This window comes from Neofelis nebulosa, chromosome 5 (genome assembly GCF_028018385.1).
Source record: "Neofelis nebulosa isolate mNeoNeb1 chromosome 5, mNeoNeb1.pri, whole genome shotgun sequence".
Taxonomy (NCBI): domain Eukaryota; kingdom Metazoa; phylum Chordata; class Mammalia; order Carnivora; family Felidae; genus Neofelis; species Neofelis nebulosa.
The window spans coordinates 99,272,296-99,282,226 of NC_080786.1; the positions used below are offsets into that span (position 1 = coordinate 99,272,296).

Sequence of the window (9,931 nt, forward strand, 5' to 3'; positions counted from 1 at the left end):
CAGTACTTAGGTCCTTAACCTCCTTGCTGTATTGCCTCTCAATACTACTTGAAAATTACTTTTTATTTACATATATCCCAATTCTTTTCAAAAAGAATTTGTACAGTTTGCAATAAAGAACATATATACAATCAAGTTAATAATATTGGTAACAAAAAGAGGAAAACAAAGAGTATCAACCTAAGAAACAAATACAGATGCTTTATACATGCAAGGAATCCAACTCTAAAGCAGCTGCCATGTTCTATCACAGCCTGAATGATTTAAGTTCAGCCTCTTAAAAGAACTGAAATAAAGTATTAAATAATTGTAAATACTTTTAATTTTGCCTCTTTAAAGACACCTTATTTGAGGGGCGCCTGGCTGGCTCAGTGGGTAGAGCATGTGACTCTTGATCTCAGGGTCATGAGTTCAAGCCCCACAATGGCAGTGAAGCTTACTTTAAAAAAAAAAAGAAAAAGAAAAGAAAAAAGACATTCTTATTTGAAGCTTTCCTAAGGAGAATTACTCATGTACCTAGGGTTTTGTTTTGTTTTGTTTTTATTAACTAAAACAAAATGTTTATTTGCAACCCGATCTGTTAATGCCTATGATTTTCCTACACATTTTTAATGACAATTTCTTACTGGATACCCAATGGTTATCACATATACAAAATTAAGGAGAATTTATGGTGTTATCAGGATAAATAACACACTTTCATCTCAGACATCACACTAATTAAGGCAAAAAATATTTCAGACATTTGCCATTTCTGGTCAAGTGGTATTTCCCCCCCTTATTGATTCCTTCTTTGACCTATCAGAACTTTTATTTTTTAAAATGTTAATAGTTTTGGGGCGCTTGGGTGGCTCAGTAAGTTAACTGTCTGACTTCAGCTCAGGTCGTGATCTCGTGGTTCATGAGTTTGAACCCCACATTGGGCTCGGTGCTGACAGCTCAGAGCCTGAAGCCTGCTTCAGATTCTGTGTCTCCCTCTCTCTCTCTGCTCCTCCCCAGCTTTTGCTCTGTCTCTGTCTCAAAAATAAATAAAAACATTAAAAAAATAAAACGTTAATAGTTTTTTTTTTCTAATAACAAACACTACATATTTGTTGTAAAAATAAAAACACATAATATAGGAAACTGTAAGGAAAAAAGTAAAAATCACCTGAAATGCCCATCCAACCACTCTGAGATGGCCGCTAAACATTCTGGTGACTATCCGTTCCTGTAATTCATCTTGTAGACACACAAACAGGTAGTTTTACATACATATGTTATTGTGGATACCCTTTTTTCTTTCCTTCTCTTTTCTTTTGCTTATTTCCTCCCTCCAATGTTAACAACTGTACAAGCATATACAAAACTCAAAGTGTTTTTCAACTGTTCTATAAAAATGGGATCTCATTATATACATTTCTCTAACTTTGCCTTTGTTACTTAAGATACATGATGGAGATCCTTTCAACTCATCAGTATAGATTTAACTCCCATTTTTTATTAATTTTTTTTTTTTCAACATTTTTTATTTATTTTTGGGACAGAGAGAGACAGAGCATGAACGGGGGAGGGGCAGAGAGAGAGGGAGACACAGAATCGGAAACAGGCTCCAGGCTCCGAGCCATCAGCCCGGAGCCTGACGCGGGGCTCGAACTCACGGACCGCGAGATCGTGACCTGGCTGAAGTCGGACGCTTAACCGACTGCGCCACCCAGGCGCCCCTTAACTCCCATTTTTTAATAACTGCAAAAATATTCCATGATATGCCTGTGCCATGATTTATACAACAATACCCTATTGACAGGCATTCCCTTTGTTCCCAGGCTTTTGCTACTACAAAACATTGCTGCAATCAACATTCACCTAAATGCATGCTTGGTTACTGGTATTTCTTTTTATTCTTTTTTTTATTTTTGAGAGAGAGGGAGGACCGAGGATTGGAAGTGGACTCTGCACTGACAGCAGTGGGCCTGATGAGGGGCTCCAATTCATAAACCATTAGATCATGACCTGAGCTGAAGTTGGATGTTCAACCAAGTGAGCCACCCAGGCACCCCTGGTGTTATTCTTTTTTTAGTTTTTTTTTAATGTTTATTTATTTTTGAGAGAGAGAGAGAGAGAGAGAGAGAGAGTGAGAGCGAGCACGAGCAGGGTGAGGGGCAGTGAGAGGGAGACACGGAATCCGAAGTAGGCTCCAGGCTCTGAGCTGTCAGCACAGAGCCCGACACGGGGGTCTCGAACCCACGAGCCATGAGGTCATTACCTCAGCTGAAGTTGGATGCTCAACCAACTGAGCCACCCAGGCACACCTGATGTTTTTATTTCTAAGGAAAAGATTCCATGGAGTGGGAATGTTGAATGGAAGAACATATATTTTCAATATTAACAGGTATTGCCCTAATTATTTACTAAAAAAAAACTTGTAACAATTCACATCTCCACTAGCATCTTATGAGAAAATCCTTTACCGCAGAACCCTACGAGCAGTAGGTTTACCACATAATTTTTGCTAGTCATAAAATAATATTTCATTGTTAGCATATCAATTACTAGTGAAGTTATACATTTTCTTTTAAGTATGCTGAATGTTTGGATTTCTCTTCTATGAAGTTCTGGTCATATGCTTACCCATGTTTCTATTGTGTGGACTTTTACTTAACATGCAGTAGGTCTTATAAGTGTTAACTCTTTATCTGTTACACTCTGTATTTGTTATTTCAAACATTTTTTTTTCAATTCGCCTTTTGTCCTTTATCTTTGCCACTTAAAACTACCACATCTAGACTATATGTATAAAGAAAATTCAATAGATTAATATTTTAAATATTTTATTGTTTACATTTAAGCTTTTAATCCCTCCAAAATTGTTTTGTGTGGGTATGCTGCAAAGCAGCAGCTCAATTTTATTTTCTTCTAGACAGGCAAGTTATATCAGTTATATTTATTATATATGCACCATTTTCTCCCAGTGGGTTGAAATATCACTTTGTCAGATATTAAATTGCTTTATATGCTAGGATTTACTTCTGCTTTTAAAATTTTGCTGTGCTTATATAAGCCTAAAAATATGTATGGACCCATAAAATTAAATAACTTATTCAGTTATCTGGATAAGTTGAAACATTTTCATTTAAGATATTCAGAAAATTAAGAAGAAATCATTATTTAAATGTCTTAATTCTTTATATCAAATTAAAAAGAAAATGCTAGTGCCCAAAGCAATAACTATTCATTGTAGAAACTCAAGTATACAAAAGGTAAAGTAATAAATTCTTTCTTTAATCTCCTAATCCAGAGATAATCACTTATTTTGATGCATTTTCTTCCAACTTTTCCAATAAGTATATACAATTACTACTACATAGTTCTTTTTTTAATCATGCTGTTTCTTGAATTTTATGAATATTTTCCAATTAGTCTTCACTATTTTACTTAAAAAAAATTTTTTTTTTAACGTTTATTTATTTTTGAGACAGAGACAGAGCATGAACAGGGGAGGGGCAGAGAGAGAGGGAGACACAGAATCCGAAACAGGCTCCAGGCTCTGAGCTGTCAGCACAGAGCCTGACGCGGGGCTCGAACTCACGGACCGTGAGATCATGACCTGAGCCGAAGTCGGACGCTCAACCGACCAAGCCACCCAGGCGCCCCTCTATTTTACTTTAAAAAAACACTCCATTGGGGTGCCTGGGTGGCTTAGTCAGGTTGAGTGCCTGACTCTTGATTTTGGCTCAGGTCATGATCCCAGGGTTGTGGGTGCTCAAGCCCCACACAGGCTCTGTGCTGAGTGTGGAGACTGCTTGGGATTCTCTCTCTCTTTCTCTCTCTCACTCTCTCCCCTTCCCCTGCTCTCTCTTTCAAATAAAAAAGATAAAATAAAAAAATAATAAAATAACACTCCTATTTAAAAAATTTAACTAAGAAATAACTAAAACAAAACATAAAGTCTGGTTGCTTTTCAGCATTCAGACATATCTGGAGCTCTTCTGCACCATACAATTTATTTTCAATAAAATATGCTTACTTAATTTTCAGAAAAGAAAGAAAACATGACATGTTGTAGGTATAATTTTTAAAAAGGTTTATCACCGGAACAATAGCTTTTTTAAGTTTATTTGTTTATTTATTTATTTTGAGAGAGACAGTGCAAGTGAAGGAGGGGCAGGGGGGTGGTGGGGTGGGGGTGGGGGACAGAGAATCCCAAGCAGGTTCCGCACTGTCAGCATGGAGCCTGACATGGGGCTTGAACTCACAAACTGTGAGATCATGACCTGAGCCGAAACCAGGAGCCAAGATACTTAAGTGAGCCACCCAAATGCCCCAAAAGAACAATAGTTTTTATAGGTAACATTAAGATTCAAAACTGAAAATTTTATTGTTAGAAGCTAGTTATATTGATACCAATAAAAACCAACAACAAATATCGCAGGTTAAATCTGAAAATACCTATGAATACCAATTTTTAAAAATAGTCTAATGACAGTTGTGAAACTTATTAACTACAGATAACTACAAATATAAAAAGGAGTTTCAAATAAATTAATCATTAATTTCACTCACAGTAGTTAATTTTAAAAATGGCTTTGTGAGTTTCAAGTAAAAAGAAGAATCTATACTGTGAAAATATACACTCATTCCAGCTACCTTTATAAATACAAACTCACAAAAAATATATATGTATTTATTTACACTATATATAATATGTATGCACTACAACATAAAAGAATACCCTTATACAAACCAGAGTCAGTTCCATTTCACAAGAGGAAAAAACAGAACTGTAAAACTTTAAAAGTTTCTACAAAAAGAAATTAAATGGAAAACACTGACAATTTATTTCACCAAATACAGAAGTTGACATTAAAGAAAATTCAATAGTCTCTTAATAAAATCTTTCCTTAGAACAAATGAGTAATAATTTTTCAGGATTAAGGTGAAACATAAACTCATGATAACTATACTTCAATTATTATTTAATTTACTGATATTTTTTTCCAATACAAAGCCACTAATCTTTGTGAATCATCAATGTAGAAGGGAGAATATTTCACTTCAGTTCATGTCTCCATTATATTCTTTATATACCTGTCTACTTCATCTGAGGATAAAAATAAGATATAAAAACATGTAAAAGGCAAAATTTTTAAACATAAACATAATCTCAAAGTCCCTGCTCTATAGCTCTGTACAAAAAAAACTTTTTTTTTAATTTGAGAGAAAGAGAGAGAGAGCAAGAATGCAAGCTGGGGAGGGGGGCAGAGGAAGAGAAAGCGGGAATCTTAAGCAGGCTCCATGCTCAGCGCACAGCCCGATAAGGGGTTGGATCCCACAACTCCAGGATCATGACCTAAGCAGAAATCGAGTCGGATGCTCAACCGACCGAGCCATGCAGGCACCCTATTAGCTCCATACAATTTTAACATATTTCTATAACACACTGTAGGACTAAAAATTTAGAAACAGAAGAACTACTTCCTTACATTGATTCCAATATTAATAAACATAAGATTTGGAAAATCTCTAAAGTATTAAGTCACTGCAGTTGCCAAAATAATGGGACTTACGTTGATATTTCTCAGCTTCTATTGATAAATCTGTTTTAGAATCTTTGCTGTAAGTACATTTTTCTTGGTCCTCTATTTTTTGGTAATAGCATCATTTCAAATTCTACTTGTTTCTCCACCCCTAAACCTGTTCCTGAATTTATAGGATGTCTTAAGTCTCCTTTAAAAATTCAATACATAAAACCAAGCCAGACATGAGTAAAGTTAACAAAAATTTACAAAGTATGTACTAGGCTTCCTGCATTCATGATCTAATTTAACGGCACTTATGAGATAAATATAAGAAAATTTAAGTTTAAGGGTTCCTGGGTGGCTCAGTCGGTTAAGCGTCCGACTCTTGATTTCAGTTCAGATCATGATCTCACAGTTTGTGGGTTCGAGCTCCTCATCAGGCTCTGTGCTGGCAGTGTGGAGCTTGCTTGGGATTCTGTCTCCCTCTACCTCCCTCTCTCAGAGTAAATAAATAAACTTAAAAAGAATATGCATCTATAGAACACTTTAGCTTAAATTAAGTAAATTGTCCAAGGTCACACAGCCTAAAGTAGTGGTAGGGCCAGAACATGCACCCAGGTCTATATTATTGGGAAACCTATTCTCATAAAGCCTACATTATATTGCTTTACATTTAAATACCACTTAGTTTTTAAAATACTTTCACATAGATTATCTAGGATTTATGTCACTTGAACTCACAATACCTGTGAGAGGAGAATTCCTAAGTATCAAATTCTAAGCCCCTACTCCCAACTTTATTTAAAAAAACATGTAAATAAAGCGGTAGGGCTGAATGATGATCTTCTGATTTTAACTCTAGTGCTATAACACTTGTAGCCTAACAGAAAACCATATTTTTAAGTACAACTCACTGTTCTTCCCTTCCCTTTCATACTTGGATGATAACCATACTTATTAGTAACCATATGCTGTGAAAATAAGTTGGTCAGTGCATTAATAAAACCTATCTGGTTTATCTCCGTTCCTCTGACCATGATTTAGATGGTTATTATTACCAATTTATATTTGAAAACTAATACCTAGTGCACAACCTTAGAAGGAGCTATGATTTGCAACAGGTTTAAAAATAGTTTAATCTTCCCGTTCAATTGTCACTCATTCAATAAACAATTTACTAAGGACCCATCGGGTACTTCAGCATCCTGGTTCTGAAGACACAACTGTAGAGACACTATCCTTGAGCTCCTAGGAGCTTTATGGTTTACTAAAGGAAAGCCCAGACAACAGTAATTAAATACAATGTGCTAAAAGTGAAAACAGAATAGAAAATATTGTGTAATAGTCTATAGGACCAAATGTCTAGTTCTGCCAATAGGGGGAGAAGACACATTCTTGGTGGTGGTGATAATCTATAAAGGCAGTGAAATATAAGAAAGACTTCAGAGTAAGCACACAAGCAGTGTCAGGGACCTTAACACAGAAACTCTTGTGGGTCATTTACTGTTGGACTACAGCACAATTCCCTAATGAATGTTAAGGCTTCTCCATGTAATACTCATAAACTGATAAAGCTAGTTTCAGATATGTCTTCCTAGCTTCAAATCACTTGTTTGTTTCTGTGTGAATTATGCATAATGTTAAAGCTCTTTTTCACATTCAACTTGAGGAGCAATTTAGTCACCAATTCCTGCTTCCAATTTCATTAGTGGTCTAAGCTACTGCTTTCATAGTTCCCTAAAATTGGGGAAATTGTGCGGTAAAATTGCAGACTCATTCACAACCTCTTTCATATTGACATTTTCTCCTCTAGTACTCAATGCTCTTTAGCTGGTTTTCTCTTTCCTACTTTGGTCTCACCCAGACAGGACTGGTTTGGACTTCTAGGGCTCTTAAAAAATGTGTTCTATTTGGTGGAATGTCACCTGGCCAATGAAGCAACACTGCTTATGTTTTTCTCTCCTCTAGAGATCAGGGAACTTCACTCTGGAGCAAATTAATGGATGGAACTATATTTATATTCGTAGCAGGCATGGCTACATAAACACACCAATAGATTAGGAAAATAGCACCAAATGCTGAAACTGTAAATCAGAATAGTGGTCTTCTTTATTACTTAGGGAAAGCAAAAAGCATTTTTAAAGTTAAGTTTTCTAGCAAGAAGCATCCATAGATCAGTTTTTCGATTTTGAAATTACTATAAAAATATTTTGATAAATTAATATTATGCTAGAATTTTTAACCTTTTGTTCACTTTAACAAAATCAGTTTATTGTAGAGAATTTGGATGATATAAAAAACCAAAACCATTCACATCCACTACTCAAAAACAGATTCCATCTTTCTCACTTTTCAGCTTTTTAATGGATTCTTCCATTACACTGACTAGAAAATTACAAGGTTTAATAGACAATATGACTTTTCAGATTTTAAAAAAGTGTAACTTAAATTTTAAAAATCAAATCTGTCATTTTTTGTAAGGCCTTTCAATTTAAAAGAACCAGAAGATTTCCTGAGTTTGAGGTGTAAATAAAAGAGTTTAACCCCAAACTGAAAAACACTCTTCCCTAAATCACACTGTTTGGGGTCAAAACACTGGTTACTACATTACATACGAAATGGGATTACATTGGGTTGGGCAAAAACCTAAGCAAAATAGTTTCTGCATTTTCACAAAACACTATTCATCAAAATCTGAAGAAGTCCCTTGGAGTTATACAATAGGGAAAGCTAAGAGGGAATACAAGTGCTACTTAATATAAATTTATTACTGGTCAAGGAATTGATTGGGAGTGGTGATTAAGTAGGATTTTAGGGAGAAATGGCAAAAAAAAGAATGTCAAAGGTTGAAAATATGAAGTAAACAATATCTCGACTTAACCTCCCTACCTTTAAGTTTCAGGTCAAATACATTTGGTTTAATTATATTTCCAACCCATCAGTTTCTTAAGAATTACTTCCCGTTCGGGGAAACCTAGTCACTTTCCCATAAGCTAGTCTGGGTCTCCTGTAGAGCAAGAAGCCGCAACACCATCATCTTTCAACAACTCGCCATTCAATTGAGACTGTCGCATTACCAACACCTCCTGTTTTGAAGATAGTATATCTTTATTGTTTCAACTGTTTTCTCCCTTCCTGCACCATAACATCAGAGAAGAGAAAGGTAAAAGGCCCTTCCAGGCCCAACCAAAGTACGTGAACATCTACAAAACGCCTCTCGCAGGGATGTCTGATAAAAAACTCGGAATGACTGAGAAAGCACATTCGGAAGAAAGCTTTACAGTGACTCCGCAGTGAGGGCCACATCAGTGACATTCTCTCCCAAGCCTGTCTCATCGGATACGCCTCTGCCTCCAGGGTTTTTCCTACCTCCCCGGCTCCCCAGCCGGCGGCTGAAGATACAGAGTAGGGCCTCTGCCAAAGAATGGGCTTTCGGAAACAGGACCTGAAGACTACTGCAGACCCTGAGAAATGGCTGAACCAAAACCACTACAGTAAGCCCCTGACTCCAAGTAGGGAACCATAATGGCCGCACTCATCCCCAACCCCAGGAAAGGTGGACATCTCACTCCTAGGATGCGGGGGCGACCACAGTAGGGGAAGCGAGGGTCAGGAGAACTGGAGAAAAGAGCTCCCAGTCAGTGCAGGATGACAGCGGGGAAGAAGCCCTGGACAACTGAGGCCTCCGTTCACACTTTCCCTTCTCTTCCTCTTCCCACCCCTTGTCCTATCCCCACCAGTCACCGATTACCGGTCGCCGCTCACCTGCCCGGGCGCGAGGTGCAGAAGCAGTACCGATCACGGAGCAGAGGCTCTGTCACTGCGGGAGGGGAAATCTTCAGCTGCAGAGAGGGGCGGGCCTAGACAGTCACGTGACCTCGAGCTCCGCCCCGCCGTCCCAGGCGGGCGTGATGCATTTTGGGGGCTTATATTTTTGCGGATCGTTGGAACATTAATGTTCTTGCGATTAGAGAAAAAAACACACAAAAAATCACAAAGACTACGTCGTAAACTGTAATGTAGCAGGCGGCGTGAAACAGGTTAAAGTGCATTGCTAAGGAAGTGACGTTTATGCTACGATCTAGGGACCGGAAATAGCGATAGCGTTGTCCCACAGGGGCTGGCCGGTGAAATCCCAGGTTTAATCCCAGGCGATCACATGATCTCAAAATTTGGATCGTGCTGGACGGAGGCCAAATTATCTGGCCGATTGTTAATTACGCTAGTCTTAAAAACATCTCATTAGTTTGAGTCTACCCCAGATTTCTTTACATTTAGAAGAACAATCTTTATAAAATCTTATTAGGAGACAGTACTTGAAGGTCATTCTAGAGACTACCCACTGGAAGAACGGGGTCGAGAAAGGTAGATCTGGCTAAAGTGAGAGAAGAGAGGGAGGGGTGGAAAAATCCGGATTTTACCGCCAGGGCCTA

General features: G+C 37.5%; 1 protein-coding gene across 3 annotated transcripts in view; it reads right to left on the reverse strand.

Annotated features, from left to right (window-relative positions):
• ATP6V1A (ATPase H+ transporting V1 subunit A) overlaps nt 1–9,818 on the reverse strand; it is a 62,060-nt gene extending 52,242 nt beyond the window's left edge. For all 3 annotated transcript variants that reach the window (XM_058731370.1, XM_058731371.1, XM_058731372.1), the window contains exon 1: nt 9,264–9,818. The gene's annotated coding sequence lies outside the window, so the exon portion shown is untranslated. The remainder of the gene's footprint in view (nt 1–9,263) is intronic.
• Nucleotides 9,819–9,931: the final 113 nt, after the last annotated feature.